Here is a 22,567-nt window from a genome sequence, read left to right as displayed (position 1 = left end):
TCTAGAATATTCCCTTACCTTCAGCGATGAATAACTAAACCGCATAGTGTTGTGCGGGTGAGCATCTTTACTTCACAAACTTCGAACATTCCAGTGTTCAAAGTTCGCGAGACATTTACAAGCACGTTGCTGTCTTTACGTGCTTCCGCACGTATAGGTATAGCACTACGCGTTGTGATATAATAATTTTCAAGGTTTACAACTTGATCTAGTTTTGACAGAGCCGAGCATACTGACCAAGTTGCTGCTGTGAAAATTCGTTTAAAAAATGTCGCCGATCCATATGAATCACAATATGCGGCTTTAAAGGTGCTTACTTACAAACGAAAATTATAATGCGTACCGAGACCAAATGTAGCTCAATGCAAACAAGGTTAAGCGCTGAATCTCAATGTAAGCATGGCAGTGACTGAGTTAAACATATAGTAAGTATAGAAGACTTAAATAATTTTTTTTTATGTCCATAGCATGGAGCGAACGATAATTCTTTTAGTACTTCTGAGACAAGTCACCAAGCCAAATGAAAGGCAGATTTTGTTTTTGAGACGGATAGATGAGGATTTGTGATACTGATATCTTCATTCTATCCCTATATAACTAGTTAAGAGAAACCAGTCAAAACACGGGGACAGAGAACAAATGAGAGATATAATGACTATTGTGTGTGCTCAATCGTTGTGCGTGCTTCGTCTTTTCTGTCATCCGTCCTTTGACGGGTTTATCTTAGAAGCGCAGATAGCTACTTGACGGCTGTTGATGTAGGCTTACGTGACAGGAGATAAGTGTATCAAACAGAGTGAACAACAGCAAATATTCTAGATCATAAATGTTCATCAGATGCATCATAAGGCCAAAGAGCAAGGCAAGTAGTATTTTGTTTGTGACGCTGAAAAATTGCTGCGATTAGAGATATCTAAAATACTTTTTGACGAACGATATATCGACTGGAAGAAGTTAATACTGAAATTCACTGAAAACAACCCAAGCAATATTCAGACGAGGCATTGCTTTTCGAGAGAAAAAAAGTGAGTTCTTAAAAAAAAAATGGTAATTGCCTCAAAGAGTTTGATGTGTATTTTGAAGAAATTTATTGACGTTACCTGAAAATTATGCCAACATGCCTTCTCATTAAGATGTTTGATCGCTTGAGAGATATGCTGGCTAACTGTTCAATTTACGGCGAAGTTTGTGATTGGTGGCGCGGCGCTCTCAAGCACTACCAAATTTGAACATGGTTTTTGCTTAGCGCCGCCTGAACTAACAGCTAAGCATACATTCAGAGCAGCAGAAGCCTTTGAGAATAAGTGCATTTATTCTATTAGAAAACAGTCGAATATAAAAGCATGCGACTGTTCATTTTTGAGATGGTAGGACGATCCTGATGAGTTGGATAAATGAAACGTGCAGGTTTCTTGCTTCGCGGATTTGTCTCTAAAGTCAGTAATTTAAGCTCGCGCGAAAAACGCGCTCTTGGGATCTGAAACTTCGCATAATTGAGCTGGATTAGCGTGCATTAATCGCACTTATCCTTTCATAATATATAGTCCAACGAATTCGCAACGAGCTCGCTTCGTCACGCTGAAACCTTAGAGCTCGTTCGAATTTCCTTCCTTTCAGTGCGGAATAAAATAGGTAGATGCGTACTTTGAAACACTCAGAATAATTCGGTTCACGTTGAGCTGATCTGATATTAGGACAGAAAAATTCCGGGCGCAGAGTAATTATCAATAGATTTTATTCGTTCATCGACGATGCGAAAAGTTAAGGAAGTATTGTATACTGTTCAAAATAACGAAACTAAGCAAGTAAGGTTGCAGAGTTTTTGTGTAGAAATAAGAATAGTATTTTTGTTTCTTATGATAAATATTGTCTGATTATGTGTTGGACCAACTTTATAATTTGTTAGTCAACAAACGCATCTTTCTTGTGACAAATCAATATAGTATTTTTGATTGGGCTATAAATCACACTTTTAAGGCTATTCAAATCATCACTTTTCAATTCAGTTATATCTGGCACGCTAGCTGAGGAAAAAAACCAAGAGAAGCAACCAAAACGGGTTTGAGAAAATGCCTGCCTTGATCTATATATAAATAGCCGTTCCGCCCACTATGCAGATGAGCAAAAGTTAGGGATAGCCGCACCGCCTGTGTTCACTGGACGCTATGCCTGGCATGCCTTGGTTGTTCATGCTCTGATTACGATGGTAGTGCTTCACGTTTTTTTTTTTTCTCTTTGCATGGTTTTTTCTAAGGAAAAGTTGAGAGGAATAGCGAGACGGGAGGAACGCTGAATGTGAGCGAAACTTTCTTGAAAAGAGATAAAAGAGCGTTGCACATTTTCCAAAATGTTAACTGTGATAATAATCAGGTCCTCTTCAAATAAAAATTCGCAACTTATACGAAAAAAATAAACGATCACAGTTACGCATGCAAATTTACATTCTATTAGCGCCGTAGGTGTAAAAGCCCCGCACTGCAAAACATCAAGCGTTCGCTTTGCCGGTGTCGGCCCTGTGAGCGAAAAATGACGAGCATGCCTTTGGCAGCTGTTAGTTGGCAGGTCACATAGTCGGGCACTGATTGGTCAGCGGGTTGCCTGACATCACGCGACCGTATGACATGGCAGAGTTGACCCGGGCTACAACCTAGAACTCTTTCTTTGGAATGGGATGGGGATGCGATAATCAAACCCACCGGTATCCTTGGATCGACAGGCATGTTACGCCCAGGACACAGAGGCACGTTTTTTCGGGTAAAGTGGTAGCTGGTCTTTCGGATAAAGTGGTAGCTGGGAGCTGTATGCTTATAAGTACGTGTGAAGAAACAGAGGCACTGTTCAAGAATAGAATTAGTTGTTGGGCTAGTTAATATTCACGACTAAGCTCTTAGGTTTTAGCGCAACGACGCACGACCAAAGAAAGGAAGACCAAACGAAGAACATTCTTTATTTCTTTCGCCATGTTCCGTCAAACTCAGAACTATTACCGCAAGCTGTTTAATAGATCAGTGATTAAGGAACTAGAAATAGCGTGTACTAGAGCGAGAATCAGTAGGGGAGCTGTAGAGGGGAGTCACTGAAACATTAGCGTCACATTCTTAAGGACGGATCTTGAATGACCCCCAAATGTTCAGCGCGTTATAAGCATCAATAGGTTTTCTTCAGTTAAGTTTATGAGCCCAGATAATGTGTGGTCAGTTGTTATCTCCAGTTTTTCTGTAAAATAAAGCAGGGCAGAATAATTTGCTTTTCTTGTATGCTCTCTAGTGATAAGAACTGTAGAAAAATGTAAACTGATTCTTGCCGTCATACCTTTCTCATGTCATCTTGCGCTGCATTAAAGAAATCTGCCATACGTTCCTAAATTTTACCCGCTTTAATTTCTTTTAGTGTAGTGTTTGATAGGAAAAGTTGAAGGTTAGAGAGGTACAGAGGTACACTCTCCAGCTCGTAATGAGGCATGGCTTTAATCAGATACAAGAAACTGAAAGTAGAACAGAAATACCTCACAGTAGAAGCCGAAATGCAGCAGTGAGATGAAAGCGCAGTTGATCTTAATGCGTTATGAAGAACTGCTTTTACGTGACAGCTTTCACCAAATGAGAATAATGAAGTAAGGTAAATAAAAGCAAGGATAGGAATGGGAACATACAAGCGTTATCAGGAAGACCATCCCGACTTTCAAGCTAGGCAAATGCTTTAAAGCACCTAAGTATATGTCGAAGCAATAGCAGCTGACTGACAGCTAGGTGCCGAACAAAATATTTCTCGTAAAATATATTCGTGGAACAGTAATATCATTTGTATTGATAAGTAATACACCCTTCCTGTGCAGTATATTGTGTGCATAATGCTTTAAGGCTGCGTTGTTAATGTAGTATATACATTGGTGGATAATGGCCCTTTGTGGAGCCCCTGAGCGTCTAGAACATCATACACGGCTGGGATGTGAACCCTGTGAGCCATGCCTGAGTGTCGGAGATACACCAGTGATTCAGAAATAAAAATGTGGACTAATAAGAATAGGCGGGCCAGAAAGCTTCTCTTGTATGATTGACTGTAAGTCGCAAAAAAATAAATAAAGTAAGGAACAGTATTTCGTAGGAGGACTCGCAGTTCACAAAGACCCGTACACGATATGAGACAGGTAACTATGCCGTCAGTCGCATCGAAGGAGTATTATCCGTATCGTTGCTTTGACCCAGCACCTTGGTTATCTTTACTTGACCGGAGAAAGCGGAGCGCGCTGAGTCGTATAGTTATAACTACTATGCGCTAGTAAAATGCAACTGCAGGTTAGATGAGCTTATCTTCTGGAACGAGCCTGTAGCAAGAAATGAACGAGTTTTCATTAATATCAAATGAGATCTTGTTTTCGTTTTGTGGAAACAGGCGGGTGATGTTTTATAATGACGGCCTTGGCTGACGCATGCAGCGCATAATAAAACATTGTCACTTTTTTTGCCGGGTTGCAGCTTTTCCTGGCTGCTTTCTTCTGGAAACAGGAAGACACTGAGTTCAATGTGGTAGTGTTTGCCTGCTTAGTATCTTATTTTGCGCCTTTTGGCGCCTGAATCGTCGTTGTAAACTACAATAAAAAATGAAATAATTCCTCTTGCCGAAAGGTTGGTTACTTAGCCCAGAGTCGCACTCCAAATTTCTTTTCTCCTCTCTTTGTTGTCAAGAATTCAATCGTCCATGCGCTCACTGTATTACGAGGACTTTTGGTGTCGTTTTTGGTTTTTCTATTTGTCCGTTGCCTGTTTTAAGGAGCTTCTCCAGCGTAGGCAATATTAGTGTCATAAGGTGAAGATGTCCGCGTGCGCTTCTGTGTGGCCATCGACTGGAGATTGGTGCACAGACGATAGATGTACTAATTAAATGCGCCCAGTCGAAAGACGAGCGACAAACAGCGCATAGACAGGATACATCTTCCCAAACTTACCATTTTATTTGTCCTCTCTAACGGCGGTAAAGAAACGTAAACAAGCGGAGAGAGCTATAGTCTGGACCAGCAAAAGCTTTGCGGGGCTTAACTCCAATTTGAAATAAATAAAAACGAGCGAGAGCCCAAAAATAAAAAAAAGCGAATTAAAAATTAGTAAAAAATATTAAAAAATAAAAAAGACGAAAAAAAGAAGAGGTCTGAGTCGCAAGGTGGTCCATGCTGGCCTAAAGAAGAAGAAGAAGAGGAAGAGGAAGACGAAGAAGAAGAAGATGGAGAAAAAGAAAAAGAAGAAAAAGAGGAAGAAGAGGAAGAACAAGAAGCCGCAGGAAAGAAAGAAATATCCTCTAGAAGGTAGAATCCAGACCTGCAGATAAAATAAAAACAGGAAACCGGAAACAGAACCAGAAAAGCAAAGAACAACAACAAAACAACGGCCATACAAAAATGACAGAGAACGTACGATTGGAGAGACAGATGTACAGAACACAAAAACATACCAAAAAGAGAGAGTGGAGTAAAATAGCAAGCGGGACAGTTCACAAGAAAAAGAAATGAAATAGAAATAAAATCAAGTGAAAAATATAGATTGGCAGTTTCTTAAGGCATTGTAATTGTTGGCCCACAAATCCAAAATGAGGGAAAAAAGGAAAATAAGACGAGGAGTAAAACAACAATAAAGAGAATGTTCTGATAAACCAAAGACAAGATCGAGAGGAAGAGAAAGAACGGTAAAGCCTAGACAAAACAAAAGAAAAATGTAGAAAACCTAGTCTGATACAAAAGACGGTCATCACTACGCGATGTTTATTAATCCAAAAAAGGTCGGTAACGCTGGAAGAAAATACGTAAAATATAACTACTGTACCACTATACCGGACTGGTCTGGCAACGGCAGCAGAAAAGACAAAAGGTATGAGATCAGAGAGGAGTGCAAAAACAAACAAACAAACAAACAAACAAACAAACAAACAAACAAACAAACAAACAAACAAACAAACAAACAAACAAACAAACAAACAAACAAACAAACAAACAAACAAACAAACAAACAAACAAACAAAAATAAAAACACTCCACCAATTTTATACAAGTATGCGTGGTGAATATGCAGACCTTGCTCTGTAGGCGAAAGTGACTGCAGTCACGGGCGCCTCAAGACAAACTGAAAAGCATGTGGAGAGCACTCTGCTCAACACGGGAGCACGGAGCCCTCTACTGTGCAAAAAAAGCGTGATAGGGGGTCTGCAGGACCCTCCGACGGCACCCCCCCCCCCCCCCCCCCCGTTAGGCTCAAGCACAGGATCAGCAGGTCATCCGCTGGTGCTTGTAAAACCAAAGATGGAGAGTTGGAGGCATCGAAGGGCACGCGGCGACGAAATAAAAATGGACACGTAGAAGGGTGATTCGGTAGGCATGAGTAACCTCCCCACTACAGTCATGGGCGCCTCCATGAAAGCAAAAGGGAGTGCCCAAAGCAGCCAAGCTCAACTCAGGAGCATGGTCTCATCTTTGTACAGAGCGTTGTAAGGAGTCTGCAGGACACTGCGAGGAATTCCTCATTCCCACCAAAGTCAGATTCAAGTACAGGATCTAAAGGATATTCGCTGGTGCTTGTAAAGCCAAGGATGGACTGTTGGCAGGGGCAGCGTGCACACCACGACAGGAAACAGGTCAGAAATGCACCCCAGTAATAAGGTAGCCAGAAAAAAAAAAAGAGAAAGAAAGGACACTTGGAAAGAAATGCAATGAAATCACGGGACAATATTAGAGAATAAAGAAAAGGAAATGAAGTCGAAATAATTACGTACATAATTGGAGCGTATATTTAAAAAATTATAATGGATTAGCACAGAAATAGAGAAAGAAAAAACGACATTAGTGACCTGTCAGAGGATATTGTAGACAAATGCTGCATATAATTTAAAAAAATTCTAAATATTTAGAGAAAATAGTTCAAATCAGAGAAGGCCAGCGACATTAGTAAGGTATAGTGCTGCATATGTGTCGGACCATTTGAATTAAAATTGCACATCCTCCCCAAAGCAGCACCGAAGTCAAGCTCGCGTCAGCGGATCACGTCAGCGAGCTGGCGTCATAGGGTTATTCAGCACGGCGCGAAGTGACCTACATGTTTAGAACAGAACGAATGTGAAATAATAAAAAAGTATTAGCCAGCCACAAAGCCAGTAGACGCTAATCGATATTACGTAACAGAACTGTCAAGCAATGGGAACTGCAAAAGCGAGCATCATCAATTGAAACACAATAATATAGAAAATGCACAGAAAAAAAAAGGACTATAAAAGAAGTCCACTTTTACTGAGACACTTCTTCAAAGGAGACTATTTGAAATATGATTCACTTCTTTGGTGGTTTTCATTTGCTCAATAGCAACAAAAATTACAAAAACTGAAATCATTTATGAGTAGATATGCGCTAGTTTAGATGAAGGGTTTAAACGTTTTCGACTGCAATCAGAGGTTTCATTTATTCGCCCTGTGCAGCTGTTGATGGCAGCTCGTATTTAATTTTCAAATGTTCTCTATAGATTTGCTTTGTATGAGTACTTAGTAGTAAAAAAGAGATGGCCTTTGGGATTAGTTGTCTTACATTTATTCCGTAGTGTCCTTTTTGTCCATCTAAGAAATATTTTCAGCACATTTTATTTATCTTCGTATATTTTTTATTTCTTGCATTTCGTTCCTATTAAATCGCTCAGACCAAGACAGGTGATATATACTTTATTCAGTACGCCCAGGCATAAAACGCTACTACAGACTGCCGATCAATCGTTTCATTTCATTCGGCCCATGGTTTGGCAGTTTTCTAAGGATTGCAATATATCGAAAAAGCTTTTTCATGCGTCACGAAGGTTCCAGATATATCTGTTACAAAAAAAAAAAACACTTTTGTTTTTCATGAAAGAGCCTAATTACTAAATAACATTATCTTCTACACCGCCATGATGTTACACAGGATACTAATAGAGCATTCTAGGAAAGTTCTTATTTGAAGAAAAATTGAGGCTGGTCCAGGATTACGAAGAATTTCTTTATCGTTCGTAAAAAATACGAGGTCCCCTCGGGCTTTATACTGATCAAATAGTTTGTTGTGTCAATTCGATTTGAATATCTAAGAATTTCGCAGATACAGCGCAACCAATGTAAGAAGGCGTTTACATAGATGCATATATGTTCGAATAGAGAAAGAGACATATGTCGTACATTATTGACACATCTATTTTTAGACAGAGTCGAGAGAAGGAATCTCCACGCGACAGCAGTCTTTTATGCTTGCGCAAGCTTTAGGTGAGGAAATAGTTTAAGATTGTCTGGAGCCAATTTGTTGCATAATACATATACGACTAGTGGTGACCGACAGCCTTGAAAATCAATTTTCTCGGAGCAATCCCATAGGGAGCGCAACGACCCGATCAGTCACCACGTGCTGCGAATTTAGCAATTTCATGAAAGACACAACCTCGGACTCGAAGAAAGATATAGAAAGGCGAAAGAGACCCGATCGTCTCGCTTTAAAGGTAAACACGCAATGCATGGTTCTTGACCAATGCAATCGGGGTTTTGTAGCTGGAAGCAAGCCATGATTTAGAGTTTCGCTGCCTGCTCTATTTTGTTTCTTCATTTTATACTTTAAACGCTAGAGTCTATCGCCAGCCGACAGTACATGCTTAAGATGTGCAGGAATGGTGGTACGGATTGTGGGGGCTTTATATTTATGTCATGCCGGCTTTAAATTAATGCAGTAGCTTTTATGCTAATGCCTACATGTGGTATTAGAGAGGTATTAATCAAGGAAGTAAGGGTCGTCTTGCAACCACGTAGGAAATCGATTGGAGATTTGAAGCAGCAACTTGAATGATCATAGCCTCTTGAACGTGAAGGAAGTTTGACCTATGAAACTTCGTTTTACATTCGGTTTTGCATGGGTGTGCATGAAAGCGCCATCTCGCAATAGTGCAACAAAATACCAAACGGCGGGATATTTGAAGCAAAAGTTTAAATGATCACTGCTATGCTTGGAAGCGCGGCGCGAGAGCTTGATGGTGAGGAATGAGTGCATGCGAAAGAAGTTCTGCAAGAGAAGTTGCTGACTGGAGCCATAAACGTTGCCCTTAAAGGCAGTTCTTTAGTACCCCGTTTTTTTTTCCGTCGCTCTGATGGCAGCTGTGTAACTCATGTACTAACACCCGTATAGCTTTTTGAAAGTATTCGTCTTGTTTCTTAAGCCTTTGAAATTGGGCAATTTAGCCCGCCATTCTAAGACATCTCTCAATCAAAGTGGCGTCACTGTTCAGTGCTCCTCTTGTGCATTACGATAAAATCTGAAGCGCAACAAATGCATCGTGATACCCAAGAGTGAAAGCAGAGCCTGATTACGAACCGGCTTTATACATGAAAAGAAGCTTATAGGCAGTTCTTATTCTCTAAAACCCTTCGCTGTAAACTTTTTTTTTGGCTTTGCGCGCAGCATTTTAAGGGCCGTGAATTCGTGCGGCAGCCGTTAGAGGTACAAACGTAGTTTGGAGGCCAAAAACAGTCGAGAAAGCATCCTTTTCTTCTTTTTTCGTTACTTGATAGCTAGTGTATATTTATTGTCATAACGCAGATTCAGTATCACCACATTTAGAAAGTGAACGGTGAATATTTCTAGAAATTGCAACTACCCGATTCTTTACAAAGAAAAATTAGCGGTAAGAATATATCTAGTCGAATTACTTCCGTGGTTAGTTAACAGTTGCAATTTTAGCATGAAAAAAATAAAAGTGCTTCTTCTACAACTGCCGCAGAAAGCAAGTGTCTGTAGGAAACTTTCCTAGTAGTTAGCCTACTGCCGATTCCCTATTTCGAGTTTAGGCGAGAAACATAACTCAAATAACCTCACAAGTGACGCCCTGTAGTTTCAGGTTCCTGCAGAAAAAGGCAATAAATTTATAAAAAAAGTCCTGAGAGACTCTAACTTGTCCACAAAAGGATAATTATTATTGAGATGTAACGCATATTTAGATGTGATGCGTTTCGCAGAGCTAAATTTTTTTCGCAATTTACGAAACGATCTGCGCAGTCGCCTTTATATTTTGCCAATCGATTGTTATGCCCAGGACATTATATTATAACAAGAGTGGTTGTTGTTGTAAGGAACTAAACTTTGAGAGTAGACTGAGTAAATCTGTGTGATCTTAAATGACAACGTAAGACCCAAGGATCTAATTTCAGCTTTCCCCAAAAAACCGTGTGTAACTGATATTTCAGTTTGCAAATAAAACAGCTTTAAACAGCATAAATTACGGAGTGCCGTGGGGATGTTTTTTTTTTTTTCGTGTCCTTGTGCCTTCGTGCAATTTACAGTTGTTTTGTTTTAGGGTGGATTTTATTATCAGGCCTTGCTCATAATATAAACAAATAATAAAGTTCTTGATGTCATACTCGTCTACCTCCTTTCAGTAAGTACTTAGATGAACGGAGGTATTATTCGGAGAATGTAGGCGCACCTGAATAATACAAAAAGGCCCCCGACGCGGACAGCGTGAAAGACAATCGATGAATAGACACGGTTCCCCTTAAGCACGCAGCACCGCTTGAGCCGAGGGTGACGTGCCTGTACATTATAGTCTTGCATTAAGTCTTTTTAGATCCTGTACTGGCAATAAGCTAAGTGAAAATCACGTGACGTGACTGAACCTATTTTCCCTAAATTTCAGCCCAACGCAAGGGAAGGCTTCATCTGTGTTTAGTCTTAGTAAAATCACTTCTAAGGCCATTTTTGGTTGAGCATTTGTCCGTCATTCAAATCCGCGTTCATGGACAAGAATGTGACTACTAAAAACTTTCCCGCCACACGAATCACACTGTTTACATGTAGGCTGAAGACATGTGCGTGACAACTGCTTTGAAGCAAACGATATCGGTGCTTGAAAATCTTCTTGGAGCACCGCACTTTTTTTTCTAAACGGACTGATGCTGGCGGTATCAGGATTTCATTTCCTGGCTGTGTCTGTCTAATGAAACTCGATTGTTAATAACAGTAAAACATTTGCATTGAAACGCGGCAAATTAGTTACACAGACAAAAACTTTTCGATGGAGGCGAAAAGCAAGGCATCCGTGTGCTGTGCGATGTCAGTGCACGTTAAAGAACCCTTGGTGGTCGAACTTTCCGGAGTCCTCCACTCGGCGTCTCTCTTAGCCTGAGTTGCTTTGGGACGTTAAACCCCATAAACCAAACCAAACCAAATTTCACTCGCACGTTGCATGAGTTCTCGTTCACGAGAAAATACTACGTTGTCAAAAAATTCGATTGGTCAGGAGGGCCTTGAAGCCATCAGAAGCAAGTTATTTGAAAAGAAAGCAGTAGTCTAGCGCGTAAACGAACCGTCGTACTTCCGATTGCTAGCCGAGGGCGCCGTTTCGGCATCTGTAGAGAAAAAGTTTTTCTATCGCTTTTAATTCACAAAGCGCACTACAGACTAGCCGAATTTGAAAATTGTGCAGTTGTAAAGGCAACTCGTCTCACTAAAGAATGTTCAAGATTGCCACTTTCTTTTTTTTTATTTATTAGTTCATCGAGAAGTGCAGGAGTCTCAGATGTTGTGGTAAAAGGCAATATGTTTTGCCTGATCAGGGGCACAACATCCTGATCACTGATCGCCTGATATGATCAATACAGTGATCAAATCAGCTATCATGAGGATAAACGCTCTGGAAAGTATGCATATCCACTTTTGATCGGAAGCACGATGTGAAAACAAATTACCTTATTACTATAAGATAACTCAAGTCTATCTTCCCAAATCCATAAGCATGACCCGAAACTACTGGAAGATAAGAAAGCTATGTGCTTTGATTGCCATTCGTAGGCTAAATGCACTTATGAACCCGACAGTATATATGAAGAAATTTTCAAAGTATCTATTATTTGTCAAACTGAATCCTGAAAATGCTTTCAAGTATCTCTGACATAAATATAAGTATGGTGAACAACCATTCGCAGAAGGCTTTGTGAATTACGGCATCTCGCGAAAATACCTTCGCAAACAACAGGACAAAAAAGGGAAATAGAAATAAGCAAAGTCGGAAAGGCCAGAAGCGCGATGTCAATGATGACACCATCTTGGTTCAAGCCTCTATTTCACGTGAACCAAGGAGAGTTCTCACATAAAAAGTGACGAAACTTCCCAAAATTGTTAACGTCAATTATACTGAATTTGGGATGAACTCTAGCACCCAATTTTGCCGCAGTAAAATGAGGAGCGGCTTATTTTGTTGTATATAAAAATTTCAGGGTTAAACAAAATGCAGGCTCATAAGCGTACGCGCGCTTGTCAATTGGCGAATAGCATGCAGAAAACGCTTAGCTGCAGGACTGAACTAAGGCGCGGTTTGTGTGCATTTTTGAAGATTTTATCCTTCGCGCTTGGCTCCTAGAAAGCATCCCCACGGCTGCATTGTGTACAAAATTTGGATCAATGTTCCTCTTGAGATATTTACACTTTAAACAAACTTTATTCGTTTCAATTAAATAGTTCAAAAATTGATGTCAAACAATTTTGCGAAAACGTCTTGAAGTGAATGCAAGTTCAACTCACTTTTGACCTAACAATAAAGCGTCATCATTGCCGATGTCGTACAGTTCACAAATGCTCAAATTTACATTTGCGTCTTCAGTTGCGCCACTGTTCCATATTTATTTAACCAAGTGCAGAATGCTTAAGCTTCATGTTTTATTGCATTAGCTCGGCCTGAAAGCTTGTGGAAATAACTGTCACTTTCGCTCACGTTTACGGCAGTGGCGTATCAGCTTCATGAGCTTAGCGAGTGGGTGTCCAGAAAAGTTGGCGTTACGGTAATTACCCCTTGGCGCTCAGACTGGCTGGTTAAGCAGCGAACGTGACACCTGCCGTTAGAGCAATTAAATTAGTGCCGCTGCTTTGCACGGTTCGTCGAACAGACAGGGATGGCATGAAAGCCAGCGCAGCCAATTAGCACCTGCAAAAAAAGATACACGCTGCAAGTTGGTTAATGCAATTGTTTCTGTCTTTATACCGATGTACTCATGATGCTCCTTCCAGTTTTGAAAGAGGAAGAATGGAGTTCTCAAGCTGTTTAAACACATTTTTACGACCTTTCTGGCTGCTCTTCGTTTAAAAAAGTCCTCATTCTTGAAACCTATTTACAGATTTCAAGTTTCGGCAGAGATCTCGTGGGCTCAAAGGGTCGAGTATATTATTTCGGTCGTTTGTAGTGTTCTTTTAGTCAGTACGTTAGGCGTAATTATGTCTATAGTACCTTCTTCATTCATAAAACTGACATCTCTAAGATGTACCACACATATAATACTTTGATACTCCAAGAGACATAAATAACTATTTACGTAGAAACAAAGAGGGCACATACCCTGATATGATCTATTTTTTCTGCAGTAGTAATATCTGTCTAGAAGCTACCTAAAAAAGTTCTAATCGTTTAGTACCATGAAAACGCGCTTACAAAGCGTTAAACATTAACGTTGATTTCTCAGCGTGTTTCATTCAGGACTACATATTAGGTTCATCGATTTGTCTGATATTTCGCACTGTCGAGAAAACAGGCATTTTTAAAAGCTTAAAAGTGCACATGAACGCTTTTACGAAGACTGATGAAAATTATTGCCCTTGTAAATAGATATTCTGTTCCGACCAAAACGAGATAATAAATATGGCTACGTCTGGTGTGGTTATCTGTTTAACAGCGTAAAAATGTATACAAATGATCCCTAGCCAGTGCAGCATAAATCTGATGGCGCCATATCATAGAGAGGGCGCTCAGAGCACGAAGGAGGGGGAAGATTGTGGAGATTGTGGGACGAGTTTGGAAAGCTAAATATTATTGCAATAAAATATGTTTCCGGACAAGTTGCAGGGACGTTGGCAATGTGATCGTCGATTTGCAGACCGTGTGCTGCCTTGATTAATGGGAAATTTGTTGCTTTGTGCCTGGCCTTAAACGTTTTCTCATTACCTATTTAAAAGTCCAAGAGTGCCATACATCCTGCTCATATTACTGTTTTACCTTTCGGGACGCAATCCATTCCCGTGGTCTTTTTTCGCCCTCTTAAGAAACAGTGGCTACCAACTTCCGAGGAGAGATATTTTTCTCTCCTTTCAGGCGATTTCGCTACACGCTTCCCGCTATTTCAACTCCTTTTTAAAACTCAGGCCAACGAGATAATTTTGTATTTTTTTAGGGTTAAGGTTAGGCGCAAAACATCGTCCGCTCTGAGTTGTCAAACACACTGTGACCTCATCTCGCATGTGTCTTTGACCAAAAAATTAGCAGTCGCAGCATAAATCGTTCAACTTTCCTTCTCATGGGCTATTTTTGTGCCGAGGTTTTATAATACACCAGCCGATGAGTTCATCACATTAGAAACAGCAATATTAATCACTGGCATTTCGTACGATTGGATGGCTTTTCCAACTGCAGTAAAAATTGATGTAAAGTTTTCTTGATGCTGGGTTTATGATGGCCCACGTGCAATTTATGTGGTTAAAAAAGCACCGAAAATATCTAATTCTGCTTTAACCTGCGTGGTGGCCTGTTTTTTTGCTTGAAGATATTGTCGCAGTGAAGAACTCGCCTTATTTTCATCTCGAAAGTGGACATTTTCGGCTCGAACGCGTAGCAGATGTTCAAAGGCGTAGCGTAGCTAAACTGAAGGGCCTCGTAATAGTGGCACATTTGATGAAAATTATTCCAATTACTTCTTCATAGTCTTTTTCTCTTAAACTTGTTTCTATCATGCATTGCTCTGTAATCTTGTGATTGTTTCTTCCAGAGATACCGCTGCCCAGACGTTTTGTTTTTTCTTATCCATCGTTACTTCACGCTGTTGATTCGAATTGTACTTCACTCTTCACTTACGTGCTCTAGGGAGTTGTGACAACAAAGAGGCGTCACGCCTGTGATCAAAGAGAGACGGCGGAAGGCCGGTGCGGACTGGGGAGAGAGGAAAAGAGGAAGTGGGCCGGAGCAAGCCGGGAGGCCGCAGCACAAGTCGTGGTGAGAGGGAGAGGAAATTTGCGCATGCGCGACCAGCACACGAAGAGTGAGCGTGCATGAACAACGCGCTCCTCCAGCTGTCGTCTGAAGGCCGCAGTCGACGCGTCGCTTCCGCGAGGAGACTGGGAGCACCCGTTCCCGATAGGGAAAATCTAGCGACCGCAACTTTGTTTAGCACTTCTGAGGAGCGGCAAAAGAAGCATGCTACGTGATACGCCGTATTTCTCTCTGAAAGCACCGTTCGGTAAGTGAGGAAGAAGATCATTCTGATTTGGCTAGGTTCCACTGAAAGAAATCTCCTGTGCAATTTAGGCGAGCGGTTTAGAAGTTCAGGTATCCTGGCAAGAATAGTGCTTGATTTCTAATCTTTGAGGCGGAAAGCATTTTTAGGGAATGCTTAAGATAAATGATCCCATCATGTTCTGCATACAAGGAATCTTTTCCCTGCCTGCGACAGCCTAAGCAGTCAAACTTTAAAGATATAACGATTTCAAACCTGATTGGCATACCTACTCATGTAAACGACGCTGTATCAGGTATGCTTGTACCATGACGACGAGCTTGCTCCCTATAGTGAAACTGGCGTCGGTGCATAATGCCATGAAGTATGCGAATTGGCTTGATTCAAATCGCAAGATAATTTGGGATCTGTATCTGTTCTGATTATGTCACAGTGTCATCTTTTAGACATCTTTATTTCTGTTGTTCTTGAGAGATTAGGTGACTTTACGTCTAATACTGCCGGAAATTATGTCAAGGGAAAATTGCAGCCTGTGTTGTCTTGAATGTCTCTACTTTGAACCTACTTTAATATTTCCGTCATCCAAACTTCTGTTCATATTTTCATCAATTAAAAGGAGACGCCTGAATATCAAAAAGGCGTGCTTCTAAATACTATACATATATAGTGAAAGAAGGCCGGGTCGAGACGGCAGGACAACGTATTCCGTGTCTGGCGTTTATTCTGATGGCGAATCGAGACGCATGCCACAGGCGGCGCCACGGGATGATGCCGATAGTATGTTAAAGTGAAAGAAGTTCCATGGAAGGCTCTTAGAACCTTCCCGGGGGGGGGTGTCGGAAGCGGCCAGTGTGGCCGCTCCTAAGCACATTATGCGCTGCGGTGCACAAATGGCTCCAAATGAGAAACATGAACAATTTCAGTAACATGATGAAGCTGATAGGCCGGAGGACCAGCAGGTGTGACTGTAGTTCACTGGGGAAGTTTGGTTGATGATTTTGGAGGAACCAATGGAGGGGTGGTGAAATTTGGCACTAAGGCCAAGGGTGCGCAGCGTTGTATACAGCAGTACGTCGTAGAATTGTAGCGACTCTTGCGGTCTTCCTGGCAGGCCTCTGTGTTGAGGAGTGGAAGGTGATGGGTTTGGCCACACCAGATATGAACTAGGCAAGTACTGATGTGTAAGAATAGTCGGGAGCAGAGAAAAAAGAACTGCCGAGGAGAATTGTGGTGGAAGGACGGCAATAAAAGAGGAAAAATGAATAGTAACCGCTAGTCCAATGTACTGCTGTATTGTAGACAAATGGGACGAGCGGTAGAAAAATGCCCCAATTTCGTTGATAGGTGTGACGTACATGGAGTCTATATCCAAAAGAGTGCGATGAAATTGTTCAGTCAGACCGTTAATCTGGGGATTGCAGACTGAAGTTGTCTTCTGGAGGGTGGATGATGCATGAAGAACTTCGGCAACGACTGTCGATAAGAAGGTCATCTTGCGGTTACTTACGACTACCCGTGGAACACCATGCCGCAATGCACAGATCGCAAAAAAAAAAATTTCGCTACTCTTGAGCCGGGCCAGTAGGCCGAGGTGCTGTCATGGCGTAGCGCGTAAGGTGGTCGATAGCTGTGATAATTAAATTGTTGCCCCAATCGGAGATAGGCAGGGGACGACATAACTTGATACCGACTACTTCGAATTGCGTGGCAGGGCAGGGTAGGGGCTGTAGGAGGCCAGCGGGTGAAGACGTCGGCCGTTTGTGGCGTTGGCACATGGTGCAGGAAGCGACGTATTTAGCTATGCTGGAGGATAGGCGAGGGCAAAAGAAGCTCCTCTGCACGCAGTCGTAGGTTTGTCAAAATCTAAGTTGCCTAGTGGAAAGCCGCTAGGATACGTGGGCGAAGCACGCGCGGAACGACTAGGATCGAGCAGGTTTCATAAAGCGTAGCGGCGTATGATGCCATCTTCGAGCTTGAAGTTGCGTAGCTGCCGGCAGAGCTCAGTATTTGGTGGGTTCGAAGCGCCAATAACGCGGTCGATTATGGGTCGGCAGTAGGCGTCGGCTAGTTGCTGTGAGCGGAGAGCGTGTTTGTTGTCAGAGTCAACAAAATGAACTGCTGGGATATGCGTCGGAAGGAGAAACGGTCGGCTCTGCTGCTCGAAGAAGAAAATGCATTGCATAGAAAAACGGCAGGCTGATTCCGAAAGTGGGTAGCGAGAAAGTGCGTCGGCATCTTAGTGGCGACGACGCGATTTATAAATGACGTCAAAATGGTATTCTTGTAGGCCTAGAATGCAACGGCCAAGTCGGCCTGTCAAAGTTTCAGCGAAGATAACAAGCAAATAGCAGGGTGATCGGTCACAACTGTGAAGTCGCGGCTATATATAAATAAGGCCAAATTTTCTGGACCGCACAGACGACGGCATGACATTCATGCTTGGTGATGGTGTAATTTTTCTCAGCTCAAGTCATGGTCCGTCTGGCGAATACAATCACGGTCTCACGCGAAGGTGCGTCGCTCTGCAGAATTACAGCGCCGAGACCGCTACCCCTGGCATCTGTGTGCAAGATGGTTGGAGCGCTGTCACTGAAAAGGCCAAGAACAGGATCCGATGTGAGGGCGTGCTTCAGGTTATTAAAAGTAGAGTAACACTGTTAAGTCCAAACGAAAAAGCTGCTCGCTTTAAGTAGTTCATGAAGTGGAGCGATACCGGTAAGCTGCTAGTCATAATCTGCGAGTGCTTGCCAAATGCGCTCCATCCCAATCATATTCTGCTTGTTATTTCCTTTTCATAGTCCGGATCTGCGGTTACTACCTGTCCTAAGTAGACATATTCTCCTACTACTTAGAGTGTTTCGCTACTAACGTAAACTGCTATTCCTTCCCGAGACTGTTGACCATTACCTTAGTCTTCTGCATATTAATTTTCAAGCCTACCTTTTTACTTTTCCTGTCTAGGTCACCAATCATTCTTTGCAATTCATCTTCTGAGTTACTTAGCAAGGCAATGTCATCAGCAAATCGCAGATTACTGAGGAGAAGCCTTCGCTCTGCAGTGGGTATTGTCAGGCTAATGATAATGATGATGATGAAGTTGGTTTTGGTTTGGTTTTGGGGGGTTTAACGTCCCAAAGCGACTCAGGCTATGAGAGACGCCGTAGTGGAGTACTCCGGAAAGTTCGACCACCTGGGGTTCTGGAGCAGCAATAGTTGCAAAATGCCTAATAGAACACCGGAAATTGGACGCCAGGCGAAGAAACCTGCACAAATCGGCAGTCCGTTGAGAAAGAGCGAAGATCAGGCCCGCGATGACTTTTTCAGGGTCTAGACGAATTGCGTCATGGCTAACTGGATGTCCTACTATTTTAATTTCCTTCCGTGCAAAGTGGCGCTTATTGGTGTTGAGCTGAAGGCCCGCTGAAGCGAGGCACGTGAGAACTTCATTCAGGCGTATGAGATGGTCGTTAAAAGGTAACGAAAAGATAACAATGTCGTAGCTCTCCATTTTAAGCATAAAGTACAGTGTCGAGCATTCTTTCACATGTCGTTGGCGATTTACAAAGGCCGAAGGGCATAACATTAAATTCGTAAAGTCCATCGGGAGTTGCGAAAGTGTTTTTTTTTTTATCATCCTAGTGCATAGGTATTTGCCAATAACCTGAGCGGAGGTCAAATGTCGAGAATATTCGGTGCCTTGGGGAGAGCCAAGGGCGTGATAAATTCGCGGCATCGGGTAGACATCTTTGCGGGTAATTTTGTTAAGTGCGTGGTGATCCACATAAAATCGTACCAATCCGTCCTTTTCTTTAACTAATACAACTGGGGAGGACCATGGGCTTGTTAAGGGATAAATAATACTGTGATGGAGCATGTCATTTACATTTTATTCAACTACTTTTCGTTCAGATAGAGAAAGCAGATAAGGCTGTCGGCGTACGATCGAGTTCCCTTCAACAAAGATGCGGGGGTGCGCAACACTATTTCGTCGTAGTGGTGTGGAAGTGCACCAAAAATGGCTCGCTGGTTTTGAAGGAATGTCACTAGTTCATGACATTGGTTCAGCGTGAGGTTTGGATTAATTGTTTTTAACAGAAAATTAAGAGAAACGTTTGAGGAAACACAAGGCTGAGACACAGGGGCGGTGAGCACCATCAGGGACATCGGTTAACATCGACTATGCAAGGGAGTGAAGTTCTTTTAGGCAGCACGAGGGATACACGGGAAGCGTTCGTGGCCGCTACTATCGCTGAGCAGCTACGGAATCGGACAAGACTTGACGGGAAGGCGATTCCGCGTGCAAGATGACAATGAGATGAGTTCGTCCTTGTCATTGATGTGGTCAGAAAGAACGGTAAGTAGTTTCACGCTCTGAGGACGCCAAACAGTATCAGCTTCGGCAATGAGGATTGATGTCGTTCAAAAAAGTCAGATGAAAAATCACTGTCACGTGGAGGACACGGTCGCCACAAAGAACTAACGCTGAAGCAATTGACAAAAATCCCATCCAAAAATCATCAGATGCTCACAAGGTGAGGGCACAAAAACTGCACATGGTGGCGGATGCAGTCGATGATAACTCGCACAGTGCACTTCGCTGTAGAATGCTGAGGGACGTCATTTGCTCCACGAAGTTCAGGCCAATCATATGGTGTCGTCACTTCTCGCAAACGGTAGCACAAATGAGCGTGAATGACAGAAATAGCAGCCCTTGTGTCAATCCAAGCTTTGACCGGTAATCCTTCAGCTAAATGAGAAATCACATTTTACGGGTGATTTCGAGGACTTTTAATAAGTTCGCAATGTGCAGTTACACCTCCGGAGACTACATCGTTTAGTTTTCCGAATAGCGGAAAATTAGTTGTTGCGAGTTCAAGTTGGAAAAATGAGAAGCGGTTGGGGATGGGGACTGGCGTCGAGATAGATGGGCCCCCTAGGTTCAGCCGAGAATACCGGCGGCGGAGAGGATTGGCGATGTGGACTAGGAATAGGCCGGCGTTGATAATATGAAGTAGAAGGTAGGTCACTTTCGAAGGCGTCGTGACCACGGCGCTCGTTCTGAAGGCGTCGACGACAGAAGTGGGATATATGTCCTCTAATGCCGCAGTAGTAGCACACTGTTCGAGAGGGGTGCCAAGATATGTAATAGGGTGACGCAGATTGATCTGTCGCCATTGCGTTGATGTGGTTGTAGAGTGGTGCTTGTGAGGGGGGTGTGTGAGGGCGGGGGTACAAAAGAAGGGCAGGATGCAGCGACGTGAGCATAAGTCAGCACTGGGCGGGCTATAGGAGGTTCGGATGCGCTAGTGTGGGTGATTGTTGCCAACTCTTCTTTAATGATGTTGTGGGGGCCGGCGTCATTAGAAGGCGCGGAAGAATGATCGCACCCGTGCCGTAGACAAAAAAGGGCTGAGGGCTTGGAGCTCCTCGCGAATGATCGTTCGAACCAGTGCGCGCAGATTGAGGTTAGCAGAGGTCGTGGCGGTAGTGAAGCTTGGCTGCAATTGGGATTACTGCAGCTGGTCGAGGCGTTGGCCGGTCATAATAATGGAATCAACGCTTGAATGATTCTGGGCAACTAGGGTTTAACAGCCACAGAATTGATTCCTTTCAGGACGTGGTGTACGCTTTCAGCTTCGGGCATGGCGGAACTATAACGACGGCAAAGTGCAAGTACTTTCTCTATGAAAGACGCATATGATTCATCAGGACCTTGAATGCGTTAGGCTAGCTACAGCTGGCAGCAGTAGGCAGCAAGGCATTTTGTGGCTCGTGCATACATCTAGCCGCGAAGGAGGTCGATTTCCTTACACTACATATATATATATATATATATATATATATATATATATATATATATATATATATATATATATATATATTGTAGGGGTGTGTTTATTCGGTGAACCCAGATGATTCCAGCCGCTCAGGGGAGACTCGCAGCGAAGCGTCAGGCGTGGCGAAAGAGCAAGGCAGCCAACAACTTCTTCGTCCTTGAGAGCGGCAGCACGCGACGCATGTCAGTGGTTATATCGATGAAGATTACCACACTACAGTTTCCCCCCGGGCAGAGAAGGAGCCATCCTGGCGACTCATGGTGCCGAAAGGACAGACGGATCGTAGTAGGGCTTGATTCGGTCCACATGAACTATTTCGCGTCCACGGCGACGCAAGTCCGCAGATGGCGTAACGGGCTCAACTACGTAGTTCACAGGAGATGTTTTTTGAAGGACTCGGTATGGACCGTGATACCGAGCAAGAAGCTTCTTTGACAGGCCGGCGGTTGTGGCAGGAACCCAGAGCCACACCAGGGAGTTGGGCGCATATGAAGGCGCCTCAACAGTGTCACGATGGTGTTTTTGTTGCCACTGATTTTCCTTTGTAAGCGAACGAGCGAGCTGACGGCATTCTTCTGCGTACTGGGCGGCGTCCGAGAGTGGCGTCGATTCAGAAACATCAGGGCGGTAGGGAAAAAGCGCGTCCATTGTGCAGGTTGGCTCGCGCCCGTAAAGAAGAAAAAAGGGGGAGAATCCAGTGGTGGTCTGTATCGCAGTGTTGTACGCGTAGGTTACGAAGGGAAGAACGTGGTCCCAGTTGGAATGAGCGTCGTTGACGTACATGGCCAGCATGTCACTCAGAGTACGGTTGAAGCGTTCTGTCAGGCCATTCGTCTGAGGGTGGTAAGAAGTAGCGGTGCGATGAATGATGCGACATTCTTTCAGTAGGGCCTCGAGAGCGTCGCACAAGAAAACGCGTCCGCGGTCACTGAGCAGTTCCTTCGGAGTCCCGTGGCGAAGAATCAAGTTGTTGAGAATGAACAAAGCAACGTCTCTTGCAGAGGCAGAGGGTAACGGTGATGTTTCAGTGTAGCGAGTTAGATGGTCTACTGCCACAATAATCCACCGGTTTCCAGCAGGAGTAGTCGGAAGAGGGCCATAGAGATCTATGCCAACGCGGTCAAACGGACGAGCAGGGCAGGGTAATGGCTGCAACGAAACAGAGGACTTCTGAGGAGTTTTTCGGCGTTGACAAGATTCGCAAGCGCGCACGAAATGTCTTACGAAGCGGTACATTCCACGCTAGTAAAATCGCAGACGTAGGCGCGTGTAGGTTTTCAATACGCCACCGTGAGCACATTGTGGGTCACCATGGTACGCAGCACAAATGTCGGCGCGGAGATGACGCGGGATGACTAGAAGCCACTTCCGTCCATCAAGCAAATAATTGCGGCGATAGAGAAGACCGTCACGAATGGAGAAGTGGTGTGCTTGGCGGACGAGCGCTTTGGATGAATGACCGGCAGTAGGACTTGAGAGAAAATTCA

Source organism: Amblyomma maculatum, chromosome 2, assembly GCF_055883805.1.
Source record: "Amblyomma maculatum isolate TAMU_Amacu chromosome 2, ASM5588380v1, whole genome shotgun sequence".
In the NCBI taxonomy this organism is placed as follows: domain Eukaryota; kingdom Metazoa; phylum Arthropoda; class Arachnida; order Ixodida; family Ixodidae; genus Amblyomma; species Amblyomma maculatum.
The sequence above is the reverse complement of the archived record's forward strand: the minus strand, read 5'-3'. Positions refer to the sequence as shown.